General features: G+C 39.6%; 1 protein-coding gene and 1 pseudogene across 2 annotated transcripts in view; both read right to left on the bottom strand.

The window, feature by feature from the left end:
- Window positions 1–23,647, bottom strand: part of LOC140615759 (RNA-binding motif protein, X chromosome-like) — a 35,032-nt pseudogene extending 11,385 nt beyond the window's left edge.
- The window catches only part of SLC7A1 (solute carrier family 7 member 1), a 139,953-nt gene extending 116,275 nt beyond the window's left edge, over window positions 1–23,678 (bottom strand). Inside the window, exon 1 of one of the 2 annotated variants that reach the window (XM_072795611.1) lies at window positions 23,592–23,678. The gene's annotated coding sequence lies outside the window, so the exon portion shown is untranslated. The remainder of the gene's footprint in view (window positions 1–23,591) is intronic. The other variant, XM_072795607.1, reaches the window with a different exon arrangement.
- Between the last annotated feature and the right edge of the window lie 2,699 nt (window positions 23,679–26,377).

Here is a 26,377-nt window from a genome sequence, read left to right as displayed (position 1 = left end):
ATGCAGCTCAGGATGTGACCCCTCACAAATCATCCAAAGCCCTGTTAGCCTGCAAGGGACACGAGGTGTAGCCCCGATCACTCCCTGGAGTCTAGATATAATTAGGACTAGCTTTAGATGCAGTAGGAATAAACCCAAAGACAGTACACCCAAGCTGTCCTTTTGAAAACCTTATTATGTGAAAGTATAGGAGTAGTATCTCCATCTCATAAATTATCTTGCAAAGTGCAGCTTTGAGAGAATTTACCAAAGTGTGCTCTATGGATCTGGTTATGGGATCAATCAACCCATTGCCTCTGGAGCAGTGGCAAGCGCAGCATATTGTAACTGCTTCCAAAGTGCCATCTCTCAACTGGAAAAGAACAATCAGCTTCGTTCTGACAGGATCGTACTTCTCTGCTTTGCTTGCAGAGTTGTACCTTGTTGGGAATAGTCCAATTCAAGGTGAAGGTGAAACCAAGTTCCGAGCTTAACTTCATTCTGTGGAGAGGACTGAAAAATTTTCTTTGTATTTGTTAGTTGTCTCAGCGTTTTTTTTTTTTTTTTTTTTTAACCAGTAAAGTTCTGACAAGTGATTATGCAGGAAAAGCATTTTAGACAAGCCATGGCAAAAGAGAACTGAATCACTATACGAATTAGTCATTACTGGCCAAAAAAACCCCTGATGTTAACTCCATGAAAGCAGATGTTAAATCAAGGGCATTGCATCCTTCTAGCTAATTTTTTCATTTTCTGGCCTATCCCCAGCTGGCTTGAAATGCTAACACAATCGCTGAGAAATTGATGGCAAATCCAAACATGGTACAAAATCCATAGGACTTCAGGGTTTCTGAAATTCCTTGAAACAGTCATTTTAAGCAAGTTGTCAGTCCTCCATAAAAACATTGTAAGAGTATGGTCTTACTGTCTCAAAGAAGATACATGATGTCAAAGATGAGGCCTACTCAAGGGTATGTTTTCTCTGGACATTCCTCATGTCCTGTTGGGACTTCCCCACAGTGCAGTATTAATTAGCATTTTCTTTTTTTTTTTTTAAGATTTTATTTATTTATTCATGAGAGACAGAGAGAGAGAGGCAGAGACATAGGCAGAGGGAGAAGCAGGAAGCATGATGTGGGACTCGATCCCAGGACTCTGAGATCATGCCCTGAATCAAGGCAGATGCTCAACTGCTGAGCCACCCAGGCATCCCTAATTAGCGTTTTCTTAATTAGCATCTTTCAATCTTACAAGACAAGAGCATTCCAGGGTGAAGCATGGTGCCTGGGAGCTAGGAATTTGGAATTCTACCTCTGACTTCAACACTGACTAATAAGATCTTAGGCAAGTCAGAGCATCTCTGGCCTCATTTTTTGTCTATAAAATGAGGGTAAAATAATTATGGCTCATTAATACTATCTGATTTGTTAGGACAAATGTCATGACCACATCAGCATAAAATTTGGATGAGATTGAGACTGAAAAGTGGATCAGACACACTTAATTAGGATGGTGAAGGAAAAGGATGATGGCAGCCAGACCCATTGCTGCCCCACCAACATGCCGGGGATAGGGGCAGAGGCTGGGGACAGGACCATTCTTCATAACTGTTATTTGAAATGGTGGTATGTTTCACTAGTTAGGTATATTTAAGTTAACTTTTTGTAGGTAACATAACACATTATGATGTATATGACTATATATGTCATGTATTATTATTCTAGATAAAGAGGTACATACATACATACATAGAAAGAAAGGAAGAATGGTGTTTCTGTTGTTCAGTTGATTTTTTTTGTCTTTTTAATTTTCCAAGTTAGAGGAATTCTTGGGTTGGTGTTAAGGAAAGAGCTCTTAATCAGATGGATCTAATTCTGATATTTTTATCAATGACCCACTTCCATCCCCCATTCTGGCTCCATGATGGGTGGATAAGGCAGACACCGTGAACACCTGTCTCCAATTATGGGAATGTAACGGGAATCCCTCTGGTATGGGTATGTCATCCCTTCACATCTAAACCTTTTCAAATTGACATGTGAAGCTGATGCTGCCAATTGGCAGAGCACTAGGTACTCTTTTAGACAACTTATGTGTTATATCATAGATACAATTATAAAACTGGGGGGAACTACAAGCCTTATCACCAGGCACTAACAAACAGTAAATGAATATACTTAGCATTATTTAAACTATGTTTCTTTTAGGAAAACAAACAACAACAAAAAATGGAAACAGTAACTGGCCAAAAAAAGGGCGGTGGTTAGAATGATCAAAAACAGAATCTTTACCATTAGGAGAAGTTCAGTTTGTGGTTCCTATTTATATCCAATCTTTGTGAGCATTCTTTATGTTTTTTTTTTTTTTTTTTTTTTTTTTACATAAAATCAGCTTGGACTTCAAAAACTCTTCTGAAAGAAAAAGATGAAAAAAACCTATAGCCACCAGCAAGTGATCCAGAGGGGACAAATTAATTCCAAAGGCATATCCATCACACTTGAGCTTGCAGAACATAAAAAGGTATTGGGAAAACCCAACCTCAAGTGCTAATAAAAAAGAACACAAAAGGTTTCATTCAGCAGCAATCTATTTCCTTTGATTTGCAGCTTTCAGAAAGCAACAGTGTCATTCAACGGCAGGGTCACAGAGCCGCCTTCCGGTGGAATGCTGATTAGGTGGCCTGCCGTGACGTACACGCAAAATGAGTGGATGACAGCCAACTCCTCATTACTATGGGCACAGTGGGCACAGCAATCACAGAGAGCATGTTCACAGGGAGTGGGGCCAGCCATTGTGCAGGGGCTGCTGCATGCAGTGCTTGTTGCTCCCTTTGATTCAGACATCCTCTCAGCTAATACCTTCTTGCCAAAGGAAGAGAGCATTATGCAGATAACACAAAATGGAAAAAAAAAATCAGCTCAAGGGGCTGCTCAAACTCCCTCTCTCTGCTTCCTGAGAGGCGCTTTCTGGAATTCCCATCTGGAAAACTTGGGCCAGCTCCTACATCAGTTACTGTGTTGGTCATGACATGACAAGTAGTGCTCACTTCTCTTGGAGTTGTTGAGTAGAAGGGACAAGGGGTTGTTGGGGGACCACTTTCATTGTATTGACAATGTTTCTTAGGTGAGGCAGACATGGATATCATCACATTTTTCTTTATTCTGTTTTTATTTTTGCGTTTCCTATTGCACAGTATATTATTTTTAAGAAAAGTAGACTCAAATACAAAGGCTTAGGGAACTAATTTGTTCCTCTTAAGTTATTTATGACTGTGTACCTTTTTTTTTTTTGCTCCAGGCAAGAATTATTTCATGCAATTAAAATTTTCTCCCCTCATCAAACATTTCTTGCTATTTTAAAAATTATAAAGATATACATAGAAACAAATAGCAAAAACAAAGCACTAGCTCCTCTTGGGCTCCTGTTCTAGCTTTACTCCCCTCCCCAAAGATACCCACTCACTCTGGCTCAATGTATCTCCTTCCAGACCACTTTCTATATCCATATATGCATATATTTACATATGTGTAAATATAACTTCAGTTTTCACCTATGCATCCTGGGCATTGATCACTTAAGATCAGCAAGAAGAAAGGACCAATGCTCTGGGTTGGAAGAGACAGGAATGCCTGAAAGGAAATGTTGAATGAAACAGAGAGACAGCTATAATCTTAGTGGGAAAATATTAGAAGAGAACCATGGCTAGTTAAATCTGCCCTAGACTACGAGCCCAGAGACTTGTCCAGGACACTCAAAGTAAGGGGACAAAGTGGGCAATGTTCCAAGCTGGGATCCTTAGAACCTTCTGGTCAATTGTGCCTGGAGTACCAGCATGGCCACAAGGGTCTGAATGACCCAGGCATGCATAGGACAAAGCTGAACAAAGAACCTGGTTTTATGACCGAAGCTGACTCCAAAGATGCTGTGCATGTGAATAGTTTATAACTGAGGTGAAGTAGCTTTTCGTAAGGGTCATAAGATGGGTAAAGCTTGGGTCATAGAGGAAGAGAACAAGGCAATGGCCCCATGGTCCAACCCCAAAGAGGGGTCCCTGTGTATCCCATGGCTTGAAATGGCAGATACAAGTCAAATAACTGATAAATATAAGTCAATTAAATAAGTAAATAATACAAGTCACATCTTGGGCACCCTGCCATTTTGTAGATGTCTTTGGAACAAAATGAGAATGAGAATCTCCTGACATAAAGTGAGACTTGCCACCCATGACAGGAGATCTATAAACACATACTATATGCAAACAGGGAGCAGAGGATCAGGTGCCCTGCCTCCTGGCATTTCTAGCTTCTTTGTGTGTGTGTGTGTGTGTGTGTGTGTGTGTGTGTGTGCATGTGTTCCCTCACACCTCTTTCTCCTTTGTGTATGTAAAACAGAATCCTTTGGTGTATTTTTTTCCTGGTACAGCCTTTTTTTTAAAAACTGGGTATAATAATCTACATACTACAACACTCCACTTTTTAAGGTACACAATTCAGTGGCCTTAGCATAGATTCCTGTAGCACAGCCCGTTTTTCTTTCAGGTGCTACAGGCTGTTCTCTGTGGAGGCTCTTTTGAGGAGCAGCATTCTCCCTGTACTTATTTCCCCCTGGCAAAGAAGAGCTGCAAGAAAGTGGGGAGTCTGCTCTCCTTTCTGGCTGCCTCTGCCCCGAGCCAGCATAGCCTGCCACCTGCGGTTGCTTGGCACCCCGAGTGCCCACTGGCTTCCCCCACACCGAGAGTGTACTTTGCTCAGGTTCATGGTGTCTGACGGAGGGAAAGAGCTAATTCACGCAGACTCTATTGATTTTTGCCATCTCCTCAGTTCTTCTTACTCCCTTTTTCCCTAGAGGGACAGTTAGGAAATAGCTAACAATCCTTGAAGCCAAACCGAATTTCTGAATTCACTGCATTCTTAAAATAGTGGAAACGAATTTTTTAAAATGCAGGCCTCAGAAATATCACATAGAAGCAAATTACGTTCCTTTCTGATTGTGAGGCAGCCCGGCAAATCCATAGCTTCGGGGATGACATATGCTGAGAAAGGATATTTCTTGATGTTAAGAAAATAATGGGCTGGCTTGTACAAGTGAGTATCTTTCTCCTTGAAACTAATTAGACAGTTCAGGAAACCTTGTCAGGGAAGGAATATCTGGTATTTTCCTGGTTCCCTGCACAAAATAATAACCCAGTGGCCAGAAATAACTATGGGTGCACATAATTTTATGAGAATACAATAAACAGAATTCCAGATTCACAAAACATTAAGAATTAAGGATTGTTATTAGCTTTCTAAACAATTTGGCACTTTTGTCCTGCTGCAACTTTGTTACATGGGACGTGGCTGGCAGCAGCAAATAGAGAACACAGAAATTGCCATGCTAAAAATTCTGAGTCATAACATGAATATCCCAGGGACGCCTGGGTGGCTCAGGGGTTGAGCATCTGCCTTTGGGTCAGGATGTGGTTGGTCGTGGAGTCCTGGGATCAAGTCCCACATTAGGCTCCCTGCATGGAGCCTGCTTCTCCCTCTGCCTGTGTCTCTGCCTCTCTCTCTCTCTCTCTCTCTCTCTGTCTCTCATGAATAAATAAATAAAATCTTTTAAAAAATAACATGAATAGCCCAGACTGCAGAGTGAGACAGAACCTCAGCAAACCAAGGACCATCAGTATTAGGTGATTACTCAAGATCATGTTCCAATTTAGAGCGGATTTTTGTATTTTAAATTGACTTTGCTGGAAACTCCCTTCCCCATAAAAGCTCATGAAAATTATAGCTTCTGGAGTTCCTGTGAAGTTAAGAGGTTGAGAAAGATGCTAAATTAGCTTTACTGGTCTTAGACAGCTGCTTGTCTCCCCATGCAGCATTGAAAAACCACCAGACAGCAAACTTTTCCTCACATAGCCTCATGAACTAGGCAGGGCTGTGAATCAGCATCCCCTAGGGAGCTTATTAAAAATACAGAGGCCTGGGTCCCCTGTCTCTAGCTCATTCAGTAGATCTTGGGTGGGATAGAGGCCTCTGAAATTTTAACAAGCTCCCTAGATGATTTTGAAGCATACCACTATTTGAGAACCTCTAATACAATGAAAACAATTTGAGCTTTGAAATCAGATAGAGATGAGTTCTGATCGAGAGTCCACCATTCTGTGACTTTGAGCAAGCTACTACTACTGCCTTCAGAGCAACTTTTACCTGGCTTGCAGGGCCATTGGGAGGATTAAGTTAATGCCACGTGTTGAGTGTTTATCTCTGAGCTTGCCACCAAGTACGTGATTAATAAGTGTTACTTTCTATATTAGTCAGCTCTGGCTGCCATAGCAAACTATCACATACTGAGGGGTTTGAACAACAGGCATTTATTTTCTACTATCTCTGAGGTTGGAAGTCCAAGATCAGGGTTTCGGTAGGTTTGATTCTCCTGAGGCCTCTCTTCTTGGCTCACAGGTGATGCTTTTCCACTGTGTCCTCATCCTTCTTCTCTGAGTGGGTGTCCTGGTGTCTTACCTTCTTATAAGTTCATCAGCTCTATTGAGTTAGGGGGCCACCCTTACAACCTCATTTAATCTTAATTGCCTCTTTAAAGTCCCCATCTCCAAATACAGTCACATTGGGGCTTAGGGAGTCACAAATGCATTTGGGGGGCATAATCAGTCCATAATATTTCTCTTCACCCAATCCTTTTTACCTACACTCCTTCCCTTTCCTGTCAGCATTGGCCACAGCTTATGTTTGGATGATCTGTAACTCAAAGGAATAATTTTATAATATTTATTTGATAAAAGCACTGGTTGAAGGTGAGGGGGAGGATGGGGTGTGGGTATTTTGCTGTGAAGGCAGTGGCTTCATAGGAATCCAGTTCCTAGAAACTTGGTCCAAGAATATAACAGAGACTCTACTCTTAACTCAAGGATCTGAAAACTCTCACCACTTAACATTTCATTACAAAATTTTTTAAAAAGTAACTTAGATGAAGAGGGTATAGAATGCTCAGTGTCCAGATTCTGAGTTCTCTTCCTGAAAGACACTTTTTTTCCCCATTAAGACAGAACACAGCAGAGAAAAAGAAAAGTCCTTTCAAAATTCCTAAGTGGAAAGCTTAACTTTGTGATATATTATTTCCTGACAGGGTGGTTACTTAGCACCTATTTTTAGAGTCCATAATATTCCATTTCAGACATGTGAGGCTTCATTCTAAGCAAGCTGCCTCTCCCTTCCCCGCTGCCCTAATGTCTCCTCCGTGGTTGCATACAAAGCTCCACAGAGGCCAGCAGCCTCATAGTAGAATCTGTGATGTGAATTTTATTCATTCTGATGTTACGGAGCAGCACCTTGCCGCCTCAGAATCCATCCCTGATGTAACTGGCAACACACTGAAATGAGACAGTCTATGAATCACTGAGGATGCAGTTAGAAATCTCTAGCCACCCCATTGCCCTCTGATGCATATTAGAATGAATAAAATTTTCTGGCCTAGATTATGAATTATATTTCTTTTCCAATTATGTCCTTGGCTATATGGTTTTTTTTTCATGAAACTCAAGCAGGCTTCTAAAAATATATGCATTTATTAAGTATCTTCCTCTGCTTTATTTAAAATACTCCACTATGATTACTCTGAATTGTAAATGACAAACCAAATGAAGAAGGCTGGGAACAGTTATGTATTTATAAAACATAATTAATATTTTTTCTTTGATAAATTAGGTGGGGTTAAGGCTCCAGTTAGGGGCACTTCTGATGTGTTATCGACAGGACCATTCTGTCAACCCCGGGAACTGAAGCAATCAAAATACTCATACTCTTTGCCCATCTTCTTATTGTTTGCCCCATTCCTGGGAAAAGAGCTGGATGGTTTAATTCTAAAATGTCAGATCCAAAGAGATCTCAGCATCTCTGAATTCAATCCCCTCTATTTTCCTCAACTTTTAATTAAACCAAAGTCAAACATAATTTTCCAGCACCATCCCACTGAGATGCAAGGTGTAATTAAATTCCTGCTCCTAGGCTCAGCCATGTGACTTTCTCTGGCCAGTGAGATGTTAACAGATATGACACAAGAACTTCAAAAGTGCTAATGCAGTTGGGCTTGCTCTCTTAAACATCTACTGTTGCTATGAGAAGAATATGTCTGGACCAGGCTTCTGGGTTCAGGAGGAGGAAAAGACACATGTGATCAGAATTGCTTCAGCCAAGCCAAGAGCAGAGCTCCCCATCCACTCTGTGGATAATTAAATGAGCTCAGCCAAGATCAGTAGAACCACCTCCCCAAGCCCAGCCTACATCAGCCAAAAGCCAGTCAACTCACAGATACATTGAGTTATAAAAGTAAATCACTGTCATTTATAAATAGTTGAGTTTGGGGATGGTGCACGATACAATATTTTGGAAGCAATGGCTGATAAATTTGGTCCCTAGTTTTGTATTATCTGCTAGATCTCTCCATTGTAAAAATTCTTTTTAACCTTTGTAGTTTATAAGTAATCTGTGGGATGATACCCAAGACCATGTGAATATCCAGTATCCAAGAACACTTTACTCAATTATTTCAGCAGTCATCCATGACCCTGCCTGAAGCAGTCATTACATTGAGAATTGCTGTGATTCCACCTACACTGACTGGCTAGCACGCTTTTGTAAAGAAGCCGTTTTCCTCCCTTACTTTTGTTTTAGTATCAGCATAAACTCATGAGTTTTCTCTTATTCAGCACACTATAAAACACTACGTCATTATTTTTTTTGACGTTCAAACCTGTCCCAAGTTTGGCCACTGGGAGCTCCTTCAAGGCACCTCCCATGTCCTTTTCAAATGTCCCCCATAGTCTTAAAGCACTTCCTTGTCTGTAGCACTGTAAGACCTTCTCTCTTGTTGGATTTCATTTGCTGGTATTTTGTTAAAGATTTTTGCATTGATATTGGTCTGCAGTTTCCTTGAAATGTTCTTGTCATGTTTTGGTATCAGAATAGTGTCTTTGTCAAATGAATTGCGAAGTGATCCCTCCTCCTCTATCTTTATAAAAGAATTTGTGTGGAGTTGATATTATTTCTTCCTTAAAAATTTGATGGAAGTCATCAGGGAAGTCATCCAGGACTGGAATGGCTTTTGTAAGAAGGATGTGAACTATAAATTTAGTTTAGATATAGGGCTGTTCAATGATATATTTTTTTTCTTGAGTTTTGAGAGCTTATGTCTTTCAGGGAATTTGTTCATTCCATGTAAGTCATGAAATGTATTGGAATAACATTGTTCCTAATTTTGTTATTATTCCTTTAATCTCTGTAAGATACAGTGATGTCACCTCTTTCATTCCTGATATCAATAATTTATGTATTTCTTTTTTTTCCTTACTCAGTGTGCCTAGGAGTTTATCAACTTTATTGATATTTTCAAAGAATCTATTTTTTTGCTTCACTGATTTTCTCTAGTTTTTTCTGTTTTCAATTTCATTGATTTCTGCATTTTATTATTTCCTTTATTATGTTTGGATTGGATTTAATCTTATATTTATTTCCCAATTTCTTAAGGTGGAAGCTTATACCATGAATTTAAGACTTTTTTTAATGTACACATTTAAATACTATACATTTCTCTTTAAACTTGTTTGGTGGCATCCCACAAATTTTGATATGTTGTATTTTAAGTCTCATTTGGTTCAAAATGTGTTGAAATTCTCTTGACATGTATACCTCGTTCCATGTAATCTTTTTTTAGAAGTCTGTTGTTTAATTTCAAAATCTGGGGATTTTACAACTATTAATTTTTAGTTTTATTACATTATGGTCAGAGAGCACACTTTATATGATTTCTGCTTTTAAATTTCTTTAAATTTAAGGTATGTTTTGGAGCACAGAATGTGGTCTATCTCAGTGAATGTTCCATGTGAATTTGCACAGCACATGGGTCTTGATGATACAGTATTTTGGAAGGTGTTTGATGGATTGTTCTGGAAATGCCAATTAAATCAGGTGGATTGTTCAGGTCTATAATAATGATGATCTATTTGTTCTATCAAATAGAACAAAAGGAAGTACTGAATCCAACTGTAATGGTGGACCTTGAGGTGTCTTCTTTTAGTTTCATTTATTTTGGAACATAGTTTAGAACTACGGTTCATACTCATTTAGAATGGTTATGTCATCTCAGGGAACTGACTTTTATCATTACATAATGCCCCTCTTTATCTCAGGTAATTTTCACTGTTCTGAGTCTACTGTGTCTAATATTAATACAGTCACTTTGACATTTCACAATTGCTATTTACATGGAGTGACTTTTCCCATCTTTCTACTTTTAATCTGTCATTATCATTATATTCACAGTGTATTTCTTATAGATGGCATGTAGTTGTTTTTAATCCAGGCTGACACTACTTTTTAATGGCATGTTCAGATCATGTATCTTTAATATTTTAAAGTATTAACATAATGGATTTACATATGCCATTTTATTGTTTATCCCTTCCAATTTTTGTTCCTCTATTCCCTTTTCCTGTCTTTTTCTGTATTACCTAAACTTTTTTTAGTATTCTGTTTTAATTTATTTATTGTCTTCTTGTCTATATCTCTTTATATTCTTAATTATTGCTATAAGATTTATATGTACCTTTTTAGTTTAGAGTTAATATTTTAGCACATAAACTGTGGAAGGCTTTCAAAAATTGATTCCTTCATTCTCTCCCCTTTATTTTATAGTTGTCATATGAATTATATCTATATATACTGAACTTCCCCTTGTTCATAATGTATAATTTTTTGTTTTCAATAGTCATAAATGTTTTAAAGAACTTTAGTGGAAAAAAGTCACCTATTGTATTTTTTTGCCCAGACATTTATGACTTCTGTTGTTTTTCCTTCATTCCTGGATTCCTTTTTCTTGCTGCTATTATTTCTCCTCAGCCTGAAGGACTTTAGCATTTCTTTTAGAGAATATCTGTTGACAATTATCTGACTTTTCCTTCATCTGAGAATGTGTTTATTTTACCTCCATTCCTTTTTTTCTTTTTTTTTTTTTTTAAAGATTTTATTTATTTAATCATGACACACACACACACACACACAGAGAGAGAGAAAGAGAGGCAGAGGCACAGGCAGAGGGAGAAGCAGGCCCCATGCAGGGAACCCGATGCGGGACTTGATCCCGGGTCTCCAGGATCACGCCTGGGCTGAAGGTGGCACTAAATTGCTGAGCCACTCGAGCTTCCTGATTTTACTTCCATTCCTAAAAGATATTTTCCCTGGATATAAAAGTCTTGGTTGACAGTTCTTCCACTACTTTAAAAATATTATTTTGTTGTTACTGTAGTTAACTACAATGCTATATGTGTGTCAAAGTACCCAAATGAGAGCACCTATATTTTGTTTGGGTACTGGGCTGCTGGGGTGTTTGTTCTCAGTGTTTTGCATACCTGAGCCACAGAGGGAGTGTCTCTCTGTCCTCTTTCCCCTCCCTTAGGGATACATGGCTGCCACTTGTTACTCAGTGAGATTAATGGTAGGCAAAGGGGCAAGTCCTTGGATCACCTGGCAGCCTCAGTCTTAGGCAGCCCCTATGCACTTGGACCTTGGAGGTGAGGTTTTCTCAGTGGTCCTGTCCCTTTACCCCAAGGGCAGACAATTCTACAGTGTATTTGTGAGTGGTCTTGTGTGGGAGAGAGTTCCTTGCCCCTCTTCCAGTGGTAGCAAACCTCTGCTTTGTATAGTACAAGACCGTTGGCATGAATGGTTTTCCAATCCTTTGCCTGGGCAGTTAGCTCTTACTTCCACTCAGGCCTCAGCACCTTTGCCTGGGATGGGCTTGGAGGGTTTCCTACCCCTTTTCCAACAGTAGTCAGTTTCTCTTTCTGTCCCTCTCTCCAGGATCAACTGTTTCTCTGTTGGGACAGAGAGTTTTCTACCCCACCTGCAGCATCAGACAGATTTTTGTTTCTATCTCTTCCCCAGAATCCCTGGGTCTTCTCCTGGGTCCTTGGGGCATGACAGAAGGGTCAGAGAAATTTGGGCAGGATTTTGTGCTTGCCTGTCAATGAGGGGAGCATTCTCAGGTCCCCTCCTTGCCCCAGTCTTTCTTGTGAACATCTGATGGAGGCCTATGGAAAACATTATGAGTAAGTTTGAATGTCCCTTGCTTTAGGGCTCCCTGCTGGGACTCTAAACTGTCATGTCAAGTCTACATTTAGTCTTTAAGAATGCATTATATTTGAGCTGTTTTCTTCTTCCTGCACTCTGACAAAGGTGAAATAGTCCATGTGTCCTGTTTTCCTTGGAGAGCTTATCACCCACTGGAATTTAGTCCAGTTTTCCACCTTCCAACCTTAACTCTCAAATGGGCCCAGAGAGAGTTATGATTTAATAGATTGTCAAGCCTTTCTGTCATTGTTAGGGTGGAAGCAACATTCCTTTGTGGCTTGCTACATCCTAAGCAGAATGGGAATCTTCATCCCTTGGGTGTTGGTCTGTAGCTTCTCTTTATGATTATATTCTTTTTTAAAAAAGATTTATTTATTTATTAGAGAGAGAGAGAGCATGGTGGGGAGGGTAGAGGGAGAGAGTGACTCTTCAGTAGACTCCCCATTGAGTGAGGAGTCCCATGGAGGGCTCCATTCCATAACCCTGAGAGCATGATCTGAGCTGAAATCAAGAGTCAGAAGCTTAACCAACTGAGCCACCCAGGTACCACTTTTTATGATTATATTATTAATATTACATTGATGCAAATTTAGCTTCCTCTTTAGCCCCAGAAATATGTACAGTGTATATGTGGGTACATATGTGTGTGTGCGCTTGCACATGTGCATTTATGTATGTGTGTGTGTGTGTGTTTTATTTAAGAGAACTAGAGATTTTTTGTGGTAGTGATTTCTAGTTTTATAATATAGTGATTAGATTGTTACTTGTACCTGTTTCTTTAAAGTTTGAAAATATTCAAAATATATGCTTTTTAAAAATTAAAAATTTTTTTACAGCGGTTTTACATTCACAGCAAAATTGAGGGAAAGGTACAGCTATTTCGCATATGCCCTCTACCCCTTCACATACATAGTACATGGTTGGTTAAAAAAAGTTTTAATATCTGTTTTATGGTATAGAGTTTGCATTGAGCTTTTTAAAAAATAAAGTGTTCACATCTATTATATCCAAAATTATTTATTATCACCTAATCTTTGGAGGGCTAAATAAGAGAGTATTATCATTTTCTCAGTAGTATTATTTTTCTAAATTTTATACATATAATTCTAATAGTTTTGGGCTTATGTATTTTGGTGTAGGTAATCTGACACATAATTGCTTATGACGGCATTTTCTTTGTCTTTTGTATTCTCCTTTACCAAGAAAAAGTCACTCACTGTGTCCGTTTAATACTTTCCTTTAGAAGTCTTCATTTGACATTGATAACTCAGTTCCTGCTCTGTTTTTGCTTCTATTTGCATAACATATTTTGTTCCTTATTTTCCTTTCTTAGTCATTTGGTCTAGTAATATACATTTGGGGCAGTATATGGTTGAATTTTATTTATTTTTATTTTATTTATTTTTATATGGTTGTAACTTCTTGTGTTTTCTGAGACTTTGTGTTCTATGTCATCATCTGTGTCCTGTTTTGAAATCTTGTCTGTGCTCTTCCAAGTCTTTATTTGTTCTCCCAAGAATACTCTATCTCTGACCACTTCAAACTACCACTATTTCCATCTGCATGGATGGCTCCATTGCCACCTGCTTATTCAAAATTGCATCTCCAAGAGTCTAGAGCAGTGCTCAGGACCCAGGAGGTTCTCAATAAACATTTATTTAGTGAATGATGATAGATATAGCATTAGTTAGGATCAGATTCATTGGTAAGAAAACCCAAATATCAGTGGCTTAAAAAGAGTTTATCTCTTCCTTATGTAAAACCTTTAGGCATTTAATCCAAAGCTGGTAGGAAGGCTTTGTTCCCCAAAATTTTCCAGTCCCTTCTAAATCCTTATATGCTGCCACTCCTAAGGTATGTTCCCTATTCTCATAGTCCAAAATAGCCCACATTTCAGGGCCTCAAGATGGAGGAAAGAACATAGAAAAACCAGCCCAGGAGAGTGTTCCAGGACACTGTTAGGGAAGTTCCCTGAAATCTGCCACATACACAAGCACTTCTACTTACATGGCATTCACCAGAATTTAGTCACATGGCCACATTTACTACAAGAGAAGCTGAGGCATATTGTCTTAATCTGGGTAGCTATGTGTCCAGCCAAAATTTTATTCTATGGAAGAACACTAAAGATCTGAGAAAACATAGCATGCTTAAGAAACCATGAGAAGATTGGAGCTTGGTCATAGTTTGAATGAAGTAGCACGGCACATCAGCTACAAGATAAGGAGGGACTACATCATGCAGTTTTAGTAATGCCAACATGGCAGATAAAATCCTGTAGACTGTCAGTGAAGGTCCTGAGAGGAAACAGATAACGCTCTTGAAAGAGGTGAAGTGAGTTTAATGAAGGAACTTTGTACAGGGTGGGCAGGGCTAAAGAGAACTATCATGGGATGCGCAAGCACCCCAGGGCCAGCAGCTGCAGGAAGCTACCATCTCTTGTAGGACTGCTGAGGCAAGTGGGAAAGTAGATACTAGAACCCAACAGTTGTAGTTGTAGGAAAGGGGTCTCAGACAGCAGCTGTGCCTTTGGCAGAGGGACATTGTCATTGCAACATGTGACCTAAAAGCAGAACTCGTGATATAATTTGCAGGGCCCAGTGCAAAATTTTTTTTTAAAAAAGCCACTTGTTAAAAAATTACTAAGAATTCCAAGATTTAATGCTATGTCAGCATAGCATTAAATCAAACATGGGACCCTTCTGAGCACAGGGCTCTGTGCGGTGTACAGGTCCCGTGAAACTGGCCTTGCCCAGGAGAGAAGCAGCTGAGGACGAGTGCCCAAAACTTCTCTCCTCCAGTGCTCTGACCTTTTCCACTGTCTCCCACTGTCCACACCCAATTGGAAGTCAAATCAAAGGTGTTGGGTGAGGCAGTCTAGGATGGTCAGCCCTGGGGTAGAAAGTGGATAGTGTGGATCTGGAGCAAGCAGAGAATATGTAACTTGGCTATGGAGAGCCATTAGAGATTTTTCAGTAGAGTGACATGTCCAATTAGTTTTTAGGAACAACTTTTTGGCAGCAGTGTGGAGGATGGATTGGAGAGCCTGGAGGCAGAAAGACCAATTAGAAGACTATTATGTAAGTTCCAGAGTTGCTTTCCTTCTTTTTTTTTTTTATTATAAAAATTCCCAGTAAGAAAGAGGTTTTATATTTATAACACTAACCAAGTAACACACACACAAATGTATACATATGCATATGTGTGTGTGTGTGTGTATGCGCACACACACACAGGAAAGCCGAAATCCATGAAACAATACAAAACAATACAAAAGTCAGTGAAACAATACTTCACCTTACTTAGAAGCAAAGTACTCTGTTTGTAAAAAAATGCTGGTTCCATATTGCAATGATTATTTCACAATAGATGTAAATCAAACCATCATACTGTGTGCCTTTAATTTTTATGTGATATATGTCAGTTATTTTTCAGTGAAACTGGAAAAAAACACTGCTTCCAAACCACTATATTGATTAGGAGTCACAACTTTTAATTTAAGAAGCATAGGCCTAAAAATATATAGGTAAAATAATGGCCCCCAAAGATATTTGTATCCTAATCCCTGGGCCCTGGAAATATGTGTCCTCACATAGCAAGAAGGATTTAGCAGAATTGATTATACTGAAGACCTTGAAATGGGAGGTTATCCTGGATTATCCAGGTGGGCCCAAGATAATCACAAGGTTCTCATAAGGAAAAAAAAGGGAGGAGAAGGAAGCAGCGTCAGGGTGGTACAGCTGGCCATTGCTGGCTTTTTTTTTTTAAGATTTTATTTATTCATGAGAGACAGAGAGAGGCAGAGACATAAGCAGAGGAAGAAGCAGGCTCCCAGTGGGGACCCTGATGAGGAACTCGATCCCAGGACCCTGGGATCACAACCTGAGCCAAAGGCAGACGCTCAACCACTGAGCCACCCAGGCTCACCTCCATTTCTGGCTTTGAAGATGCAGGAAGGGGGCCATGAGCCAAGGAATGTAATCCTCTACAAGGTAGAAAGGTAAGGAGTAGGATTCTTCCCTGGAGACTTCAAAGAATGCAGTTTTGTTGATGTGTTAATTTTCCAAAGTGAGACCCATAGGACTTCTGACCTCCAGAACTGGGAGATAATAACTATGTGGTATTTTAAGCCATAGAGTTTGTGGCAATTCATTATAGCAGCAATAAGAAACTAGTACATGGTGGCAGATAGGGAGAGTCAGAATGAGGCAGCATCAGTGTGAGGATGGATGGAGAGAAGGGGACTTGATATTTCAGTAAGACCTTTCCTTTTGAGAGATGTGAGGTCCAGGCTATCTCTTAGCGTGGAGGGCCACAAGGCAAATCATAATTTTCCTTCCTCTAGTGTTTTACATTTGCAAGAGAGTTAAAATGAATGTTGAAGACTTAGAGGGGCAAAAAAAAAAATCTGTTTTAAAATTCTTTGTTACAGTGACATGACTCTAGGGATTCAGGCCAGTTTAATAGAATGTGCTATGCTGTGAGCTGATCTGGAAGGTGGAAAGAGCCACCTGGATGTTTCTTTAATCCTAGCTGCTTGAAGAGTTAACTGAACTAACATTGCTCTTACAGATGACATTTCACTTCGCTAGTCACTGAGGAAATGAAAACAAAAATGAGATATACCATCCCACTGTCATCAAAGTGGCAAAAATTTTAAAATGTGACAATATCAGGTGTTGGAGAGGACATAGGGAAAAAGGTACCTTCCTGCTTTGCTGTTGAGAGTGTAAACTGGTACAAGCATTTTAGAGAACAATCTGCTGGTCTCTAGTGAAGTTGAAGATATGACCTTGCAACCCCATTCCTAGAAAACTCATTCCTAGAGAAACTCAGGCATGTGTACTAGGAGGCCGGTAACACCTTCATTCAAGCATTGTGTATAGTGGAAACAAAAAATATTGTGCCCAAGATTGCGCATCCAAGAAACCACCAAGGAGCCGACACCGATGCAAGCGCACGAGGGTTTATTTACAAGCTCGAGCTAGGGTCCAAGTATACCCGACACAGTGGAGCAGGGACTTGGACCCCAAAGTGGGTTACAGCTGGGTTTTTTTTATGGGCTGGTCTAGGGGATTTCCAGAAGGGATGGAGGGATTTCTCAAGTTCTGTTTACATTCTGATGTGGGGCTTTCAAGGGCACTGAGCTCAGTTCTCATTCTAATATGGGACTTTCTGCCACTGGTTTGGGCTGTTGTCTTTCTGATATGGGATTCCCTGTCATGGACATTCTGCAGTTTTTCCTGTAAAGTTCAGCTCTTATTCCCAGGGGCCTAAGATGGCTCTACTTGTGCTAATGCTAAACTTGAGGTGGAATGGCCTTAATTTTTCTCGGCCTCCACATATTCACATTAGGAGACTAGACAAAGAAATAGTGACATAACCATCCAAAGAAGTACCAGATGATAATTAACGGTGAATTAACCAGAGCCAGGTGTTCACCGCAGATAAATCTCAACAACATAAAGTTGCTTCAGCAAAAAATGAAGTTGTGGTAAAATACGTATGGTAACAGCATGCAAAACATTATTTTTGCATATACAAACATATGTATGAAAATTATAAAAGCACATATGACAATGCTAAGCACCAAACTCAGAAGTAGTTAGGTCTAGGCAGGAGAGAGGTGAATAGAATGGAAGAAGGTGGGAATGCACAGGAGGCGGTATCTGTAATGTTTTGTTTATACCTTCCACTCATTATTTTATTTTATACTTTGTATTTACACAGCTTTACATGCTTGGGAAACCATATTTAAAAACTGAAGCCCTTCACCATGGCCACATAGCCACCCGTGATCTTTCTCCCTCTGAGGTGGTTTGCCATCCTTCCAGTCGCTCCGTCCTTCACCCCCATGTACTACTGAGCTCTAGAAAAACCACAGTTTTCTGGTTGTCCTGAATATATTCCTTTCCACAGCTGTAGGCTTTTGCTTATGCCGTTCCCTCCCTCCAAGGCCTTCCCTTCTAGAACCCATCTGAAAAACTCTTTGTCCTTCCAGATTCATTTCATGTATCCATCCATCTCTGGTGTCCTCCAAGGGCATGCTTCTCAAACTTCTGCGTGCTCGGGAGTCAGCCTTGAATCTTGCAGGTTGAGTCTGTAGGTTTGGGTGGGGCCCTCGGCCTGCCTGCTAAGGAGCTCTCAGGTAATGCCGATGGTGGCACAGGTCTGAGGATCACACTGTGAGCAGCCTGGTCCTCGGGATCCCACCTTCTTCTTGGCCGAAGTTCGAAACTCCCGGCTCTGGATTTCCACTGCCTCCTCTACATTCCCTTATTACAATATATGGAAGAAGGTGGGATGCCTCTGCATTGTGCTGAGTCTGTTTTTTGTATCTTTTTCATGAAACTCTGAAAGGTAGTTTTGTCTTCAGGGTAGTAAGCCTGCCCCGACCTCACTGTGTTGCCAGCACCTAGCATTCACTTACTGAGTATTTGAAACATCCTAATGTTGAAAGTCCAATGGTCTATTGCACATCGGGTGAAACCTTATTAAATCTGTTCAAACGCTTCTATGTTTTATATCCCAGGCCAGTAGCAACAGGTAGGAAGAGCAGTAAATGCATATTGTGTGCAGATCCGGTCTGAATAAGTTCCTAATTATGGTGCTTAACTGGAGAGTGGAACTGGAAACCCTTAAAAAGGTTCAGAACCCTTAAGGCAGAGAGTGCTTTGGAGATCCAGGGGATTTTAGTTACTTAGTCACAGGGCATGGATTTTGCTCCAAGCATTAAGATGGTTTATAGGAGGTTTGTAGACCTGTTCTAAGAAAATAGACGCTCTGGGGAAGATTTGAAAGGGCACACAGAGGGCTGCCTGATGACTAACAGCCTGGCCAAGGTTCCTATCCTCCGGGAGTCCTCTCTGTGGCCCTACAGCACCCTGCTGCATCTACCTGCGGGGACGGCGGGGCGAGGAGGGTGCAGCCCAGCCGCTCTCCCATCTGCCCACCCCATTCCAGCTCTGGCACTGCCCCTTGGCAGCTGTGACTCCTTGAGCAACTTACTTCACCTTTCTGGACTTAAGAGGGCCAGCTTTAACAAACCAGATATTGCCTGGACATGGTCATACTGAAGAAGCATTCTTTGCTTATCTGAAATTCAATTATAATTGGGCATCCAATATTTTATCTGGCAAAGTTATCCGGGCCTCACTTTCTTTATTTCTAAATTGAGGTGAGAATGGTACCAACCTCATCAGGTTATAAGGCTGAAATGATGTAATAGATGGAGAGTACTTGGAATAGGACCGGAGCTCAGAGTAAGTGCTCACTCAGGAAGGTGGCTTTATTATCTCTCCCTCACCGTCCATCCATGTAGTCTGCAGCTCTTGTCAGAACCATTACCCGAAGTTTTAACTGGTCACTCTAATTCCAGTTCCATCTCCTCCCACTGTCCTGAAGTGTGGCTGCCCAAGATATCACTCAAAATTAGAAATCTGGTCATGTACTTAAAAACCCTACTTAAAGTCTTCTAATGGCTCCCTGTTACCCATAGAATAAAATCCACATTCCTCAGTCTGAGGGAACTTTCAAGATTTGCACCTGCCTTGTCTTTCCAGTCTCCATTACCACTGTCCCTCCCTCCACAACCCCATGCCTACACCAAACATTGTCCTGCCTCTGCGCCCTTTCTTGGTGGCCCCCTCTATCCCTTTCTCCCAGGGGCCCTGAGGAAAAACCATTTGTCCCAAGCAGCTCTGCTTAAGACCACCCCATCTGTAGACTTTCCTGCACCATTACTGTAAGCCTTCCTAGGACCCCTCCAGATCCCTGCTTGGACTTCACAGCACTTTATACAGACCTTTATCTGTTCCTTTCACACTATAGTAAACTTGTTTCAATTTTGTTATATTTTTAACTGTATAATATATGCCTATGAATTAATTTTCATCCACAACTTGGTGCTTTTAGTTAGTATTTGGAGTATCTAATCAGGAACACATACATCAAGGATGGTAGGTGAACATTTAAAAAGCTGCCCAACTTCAAATATTCTTATTTAAGTCTGCACCAGAGGATTGACCCTTTGAATGAGGGATGCAGAAATAACTTTTAACTCATAGAATGAGTGGTGTTCAGGATATACAGTGGACCAGAAGGACTTGTATCTCTTGTGCTCTCGTGAGCAGAACAGAGAACCTGAGTCCAAACACCACTCAGCCCTGGGCCTTGCACTTACTGGAGGCTTCTGCCCTCTGATATTAAGGAGTCTATCTATTGTCAGGATACAGTTGCATTTATGTCTAGTGAAACTTTCATGCAAGGCGTTGGAGGGTCTGAAAGAACAGAGCAAGGACTTCACCAAAATTACAGAATAGGTTGAGAGATGGTTTTTTACTTGCTTGCTAATAAAAGTTGGTTCACCTCGTAAAAAGTGGCCTAATATGTGCCCTCATTGTAACATAATACCTGGTAGGGAGGTGGTGGGATGAGGGAATAACTGTAGCCCTCCCTCCATGTATCCTAATTGTTAGAAGCTACTGTCATCCTGCAAAAGGAACTTGATCATGAAACTAAATTGGTTTATATCAGTTTGTAACACTTTGTCTCTCCAATTAAAGGAGAGCTCGAGAGTAGGGACCTATGTTAGTCATGGGTCCCTCACCCTGCAGGTGGTGCAACAAAAGGCACCCAGTATAGAAGGAGCTCCAAAACCCTTGAAAGACCCTCATTGCTGAGCCAGCTTCAAAACATTGAGGACAAACTCAGACATCTGACTAACAAATATGATTGGAGTGAAAACATACAGGAAAACAAAGGATGCAAGAGAAAGTTACCCTTTGATACACTTTCTTTGAAATTTGTTCTCTAAGAAATAGCTTTCCTTCCTGAGAATTAATGATACATAACATCACATTAGCTTTGAAGGCTTTGAAGAATCTTTAAGAAATAAAGTCACTTTACCTCTGGGTATGCTTCCTCTAACCTATGACCTTAGTCTAATCAAGAGAAAACATCACTCAACCCCAAATTAAGCAAATTTGACAGGGTGTCTGGGTGGCTCAGTTGGTTAAGCAGCTGACTCTTGGTTTAGGTTCAGGTCATGATCTTGGTTGGGGTCCTGGGATCGAGCCCTGTGTCAGGCTCCGGGTTCAGTAGGGAGAGATTCCCTCTTTCCCTCTGCCCTGCTCCCCTTCCCCCATTCACCTGAATACAGGCACACACACTCTCTCTCCTTCAAATATAAATGAATAAATTTTTTTTAAGCACCATTTTACACAATATCTGACCAGCATTCTTTAAAACTGTCAAGTTCAAGAATAAGACTTGAGGAAAGACTGAGAAACTGTCAAGATCAAAGGAGCCTAAAGAGACATGTTAAGTGCAGTGCGAGATCCTGAGTGAGATCTTGGCACAGAAAAAGGACATTAATGAAAAGAATGGATAAAATCCAGATATGTCTGGAGTTTAATTAATGGTACTGTACCAATGTTAATTTCTTAGTTTTGACAAATGTACCATGGTAATGACAGATGTTAACACTGGTGGAAAGTGCATGAAGGATATCTGAAAACTTTGTATTTGTCACTTGTCTGTACAACTGTCATTATTCTAAAATTAAAAAGTTTATTTTAAAAAGAAATACATTTTAAAATAAGGTAAATATTTTACTGACTGGATTTGTTGTAGAAATAAAGAGGAATCTTGTTTTGATAATAATAAAGTCAAAATTTTAAAGGTAGGTCCTGTGTGCCAAGGAGAACCACCTGCATCTAGAGGCCTGTTTCTAGGCTGGGCCTGATCCTGACTACTTGGACCACATGGTTCCTACTTGCTTTTCAGCTAAAATCTTGTTTAAACTTGGTTAATATACCTGGATTTGTTAAAGGATAGATGGCTAGCTATGGTGTAAAATCAGCATTGGGAGGAAGTGCAATAACCTCTTTGGGGCTGAGCCTGCAAAGCTCGAGGCATAGAGAATCACAAACACCAAGCATTAAATTCCTTTCTTCTAATAAACATTAAAACAAATACAAAGACCTATTCCCTTCAAGCTCCTACCACAGTTCTTGGTACATATCATAAGTATTTGCTGAGTTTCATGTTACTATAACCTAGTTCAGAGTTGCCCACTTACTTTGATGAGGGAAAAAAAGTACATCCAAAGTGGATATGAAACTCAGCTTTTTACTGATGTTGGCTTTGGGGCCTTTATTTTTAAGTCCAGGTTGAGGGAAATTAGTGCTTTTTAACTAGATCATTTCCAGTGTAGCTATTCCACATGTTTGTTGATATAAACAAATAAAATAGCTGGATGAACATTTAATGTTACACAATGAATGTTTACAAAATAGTTTATTGTTTTTATCATTATAAAATTAATAACACCCTCAACAGAAAACTCAGATACCAGGGCATCTGGGCAGCTCAGTTGTTAAGCATCTGCTTTTGGATCAGTCATGATCCTGGGGTCCTGGGATCGAGTCCCACATCAGGCTCCCCACAGAGACCCTGCTTCTCCCTCTGCCTATGTCTCTGCCTCTCTCTGTGTGTTTCTCATGAATAAATAAATAAAATCTTAAAAAAAAAAAAGAAAACTCGGATACCATTTATGTGGAAAGAAAAAAGTAAAAGTCACATCTCGTAATCCCACAACCCAGAGATAAGTAACATTAACATAATGGTGAACTTCCTTTTTATGCATATATAGATTTTTTACATGATTGGGATCATGCTATACAACCTTTAAATGATTGTTCCATTAATCAGTTTTCTGATTTTATTTTATTTTTTAATTTTTATTTATTTATGATAGTCACAGAGAGAGAGAGAGAGGCAGAGACACAGGCAGAGGGAGAAGCAGGCTCCATGCACCGGGAGCCCGACGCGGGACTCGATCCCGGGTCTCCAGGATCGCAGGTGCCAAAGGCAGGCGCCAAACCACTGCACCACCCAGGGATCCCCAGTTTTCTGATTTTAAAAGTAATAAATGACAATAGCCAGGGGGCACCTGGATGGTTCATTCCATTCAGTGGCCAGCTCTTGATGTTGGCTCAGGTCATGATCTCAGGGTCCTGGGATTGAGTTCCCCATGGGGCTCCACGTTCAGTGGGGTGTCTGTTTCAGGATTCTCTCTCTCCTTCTGTCCTTCCCCCACTCACTTTCTTTCTTTCAAACAAATGAGTCTTTTAAAAATAATAATAATAATAACCAGCACTTATGTAACACTTACTATGGGCCAGGTGGTCTTCTAGGGCTTTACATATATTAACTCATTAAATCCTCACAACAGTCCTGTAAACTGGTTATTATATTCATTCTTGTTTTATAGATGAAGAGAGTGAGGCACATATTGGCCAAGTATCTTGCTCAGGATTATGTACATTTTTATATTTGATAAAACCATTTTACATGGATGAACCAGGATTTGAACTATGCAATGTGGCTCTAGAACCCACACTTCTAATCATGACACTCTACTTGTTTCCCATTAGTTCACTTACAAAGTCTGAAGTTGTGATAGCCAGCCTCCAAAATGATACTCACCTTCTGGAATTCATTCCCTTGTGTAGTCTCCCTTTGCATGAATCAGGATCAGTCTGTGTGTCTAATAGAATATTGTGGAAGTGACTATGTGTGACATCTAAGGCTAGGTCATAAAAGACATTGCAGCTATTCCCCTGGGTCTCAAGGGTAGCACTAACTCTGTGGAAAGTCAGCTACTATATTGTAAAGACACCCAAGGATAATTGTGGAGAGGAATCTACTCGTCAACCATGTAGGCATATTGGAAGCAAATCCGCCAAACCCAGTGAAGCTTTAAGTGACTGTAGCCTCTGCTGACATATGACTGATCCTAATGAGAAATGGCAAGCCAAAACCATCCAATTAAGCTGCTCACAAATTCTTGACCCCTAGAAACTTTGAGACAAAATACATATTCATTGTGTATTACTAAGTTACTAAGTAACTAAGTTACTAAGTAACTAGTACTAAGTTACTAAGTAACTAAGTAAGTGTGTTACTAAGTTTGGGGATAATTTGTTACACAGCAATTGAATAACTAATACAAAAAATACTAGGAAAAGTATGAAAAGAAATCACTTCAAATCTTACAAGTCCAAAATAACTGCCTTATAACTTGGATAGGATCCCATCTTTTTGTGCTCAAACTTACTTGAACTAAATCTGTCTAAAATATGTAACTTGGTTCATAATGCAAATTCGTTTTGGTGTACTGCCATTTCCCCACTTAATGTGTAAATAAATATCCGTGTCATTAGAAAATTCTTTAGAAACATAAGTTTAATGGATTTGTAAACTCATACTAAAAGGATGGTTCACAATTGAGCTGTCTTGTGGACATAAATTGTTTCCATATTTCTGCTATTAGGAACATTATCACTACAGATACCATGGAAAGAGACACTATAGTGAGTTGTCAAGACCACTGCCTTTGAACTTACTCTGTGTATGCAAATTCTAGTTTTGCCCTTTCCTAGTGCAACTTTAAGTTCTTTGATATCTGTTCTTTGTTTCCTTTATCTAGAAAATAAAGAATACAATGTGTTTTCTGGCACTTCCGTTTTTTTATTGAAATAAGTTATACATTACATGTTACCATTTTAGCCATTTTTAAGTATACTGTTCAGTGGCATTAAGTACCTTCACACTGTTGTGCAGCCATCACCACCATCCATCTCCAGAACTTGTTCATTATCCTAAATTGACTCTGCATCCACTCAGCACGAACCCCTCACTCTGTCCTACACTTAACCTCTGGTCCACTGTTCTACTTTCTGTCTCTGTGGATTTGGCTCTTCTAGGTACAATATTTGTCCTTTTGTGTCCAGCTTATTTTACTTAGCACGTTGTCAAGGTTCATCTTTGTCGTAACAGGTATCCAAATCTCATTCCTTTTTAAGGCTGAATAATATTCTTTTGTATGTATGTAAACAAAACCACATTTTATTTATTCAGTCTTCTGACAATGGGTTTTGAGTTGTTTCCACCTTCTGACTATTGTGAATAATGCTACTATGAACACTGGTGTATAAATACTTGTTTTAGTCCATGCTTTCAGTACTTTGGGGGCATATACCTGGAAGTGGAATTGTTGGATCACATGGTATTGTGTTTAATTTTGGGGTGGGGGGACAGTCATACTGTCTTCCAGAGTGGTTGAACCATTTTATATTCCCATCAACAATGCACAAGGATTCCTCACATGATCTTCACTCAATCCGAGTCCAGATTTCCTCTTTTTCTAGGGACACCAGCTATTGACTTAGGGTACACTCCAATGGTCTCATTTTAGCTTTATCACCTCTGTAAATATCCTGTCTCCAGATACAGTCCCATCCTAGGGACAGGGGATTACTGCAACATGTGCATTGAGGAGATAGAACACTGTCCATCTCATAACAACCTAATAAAATACATCTGTGAAAACTTACAACTAATATCAATTTATGCAAAATTGAGTGTTTCCCCTTAAAATAGGCAATAAGGATTTTCATTATTACCACTTCTTTCCAACATAGTACTAAAGAGCTTAAACAGGGCAATAAAGATAAAGATAAAGAGTATAAACAAAAAAGTAAAAAATGTCTTTATTCACAGTTGATATGGTTGCATATGTAAAAAATCCCAAAGAATCTACCCCCCACTTCACAAAAGATGTTAGGAATAATAAGCAGATTTGGTAAGGTTGCAGGATACAAAGTTACTATATGAAAATTAGATGTATTTCTGTATATTAACAATGAACAGTTGAAAATGAAATTTAATAAGGCAACACAACAACTGTACCAAAAACATAAAATATTTAGAGATGAATTTGACAAATATGTTCAAGGCCTATACATTGAAAAATACAAACACTTCTGAGAGAAATTAAAGAGGATCCAAATAAATAGAAAGGTATGTCATATCCATAGTCTGAAAAGCTATTTTGTTACGATGTCATTTTTCTCCATAGTGATCTATGGATTCAGTGCAATTTCAATCAAATCCAAGAAGGCTTTTACCACAGAAATTTGCAAACTGATGCTAAAATTTATAAAGAAGTACATAGGACTTAGAATACTTAATTTTGAACAAGATTAAAAAGTTACCTAAAATAACTATAAATGATAAAATAACAATTTTTGACAAAATTTCAAGGTTACTATAAAGGTATATTAATCAAGAAATATACTCATAGTATATTTCAAATCTACTAAGATTTGAGAGTGGCATGAGGACATACCTATACATCAATGGAGTCCAGAAACAGACCTACAATTAAATTGCCAGTTTGTATTTGATACAACTGCCAAAGCAATTCAATG

This window comes from Canis lupus, chromosome 24 (assembly GCF_048164855.1).
Source record: "Canis lupus baileyi chromosome 24, mCanLup2.hap1, whole genome shotgun sequence".
Taxonomy (NCBI): domain Eukaryota; kingdom Metazoa; phylum Chordata; class Mammalia; order Carnivora; family Canidae; genus Canis; species Canis lupus.
Note: the sequence above shows the minus strand (reverse complement) of the source record. Positions and strands in the feature narration are given on the sequence as shown.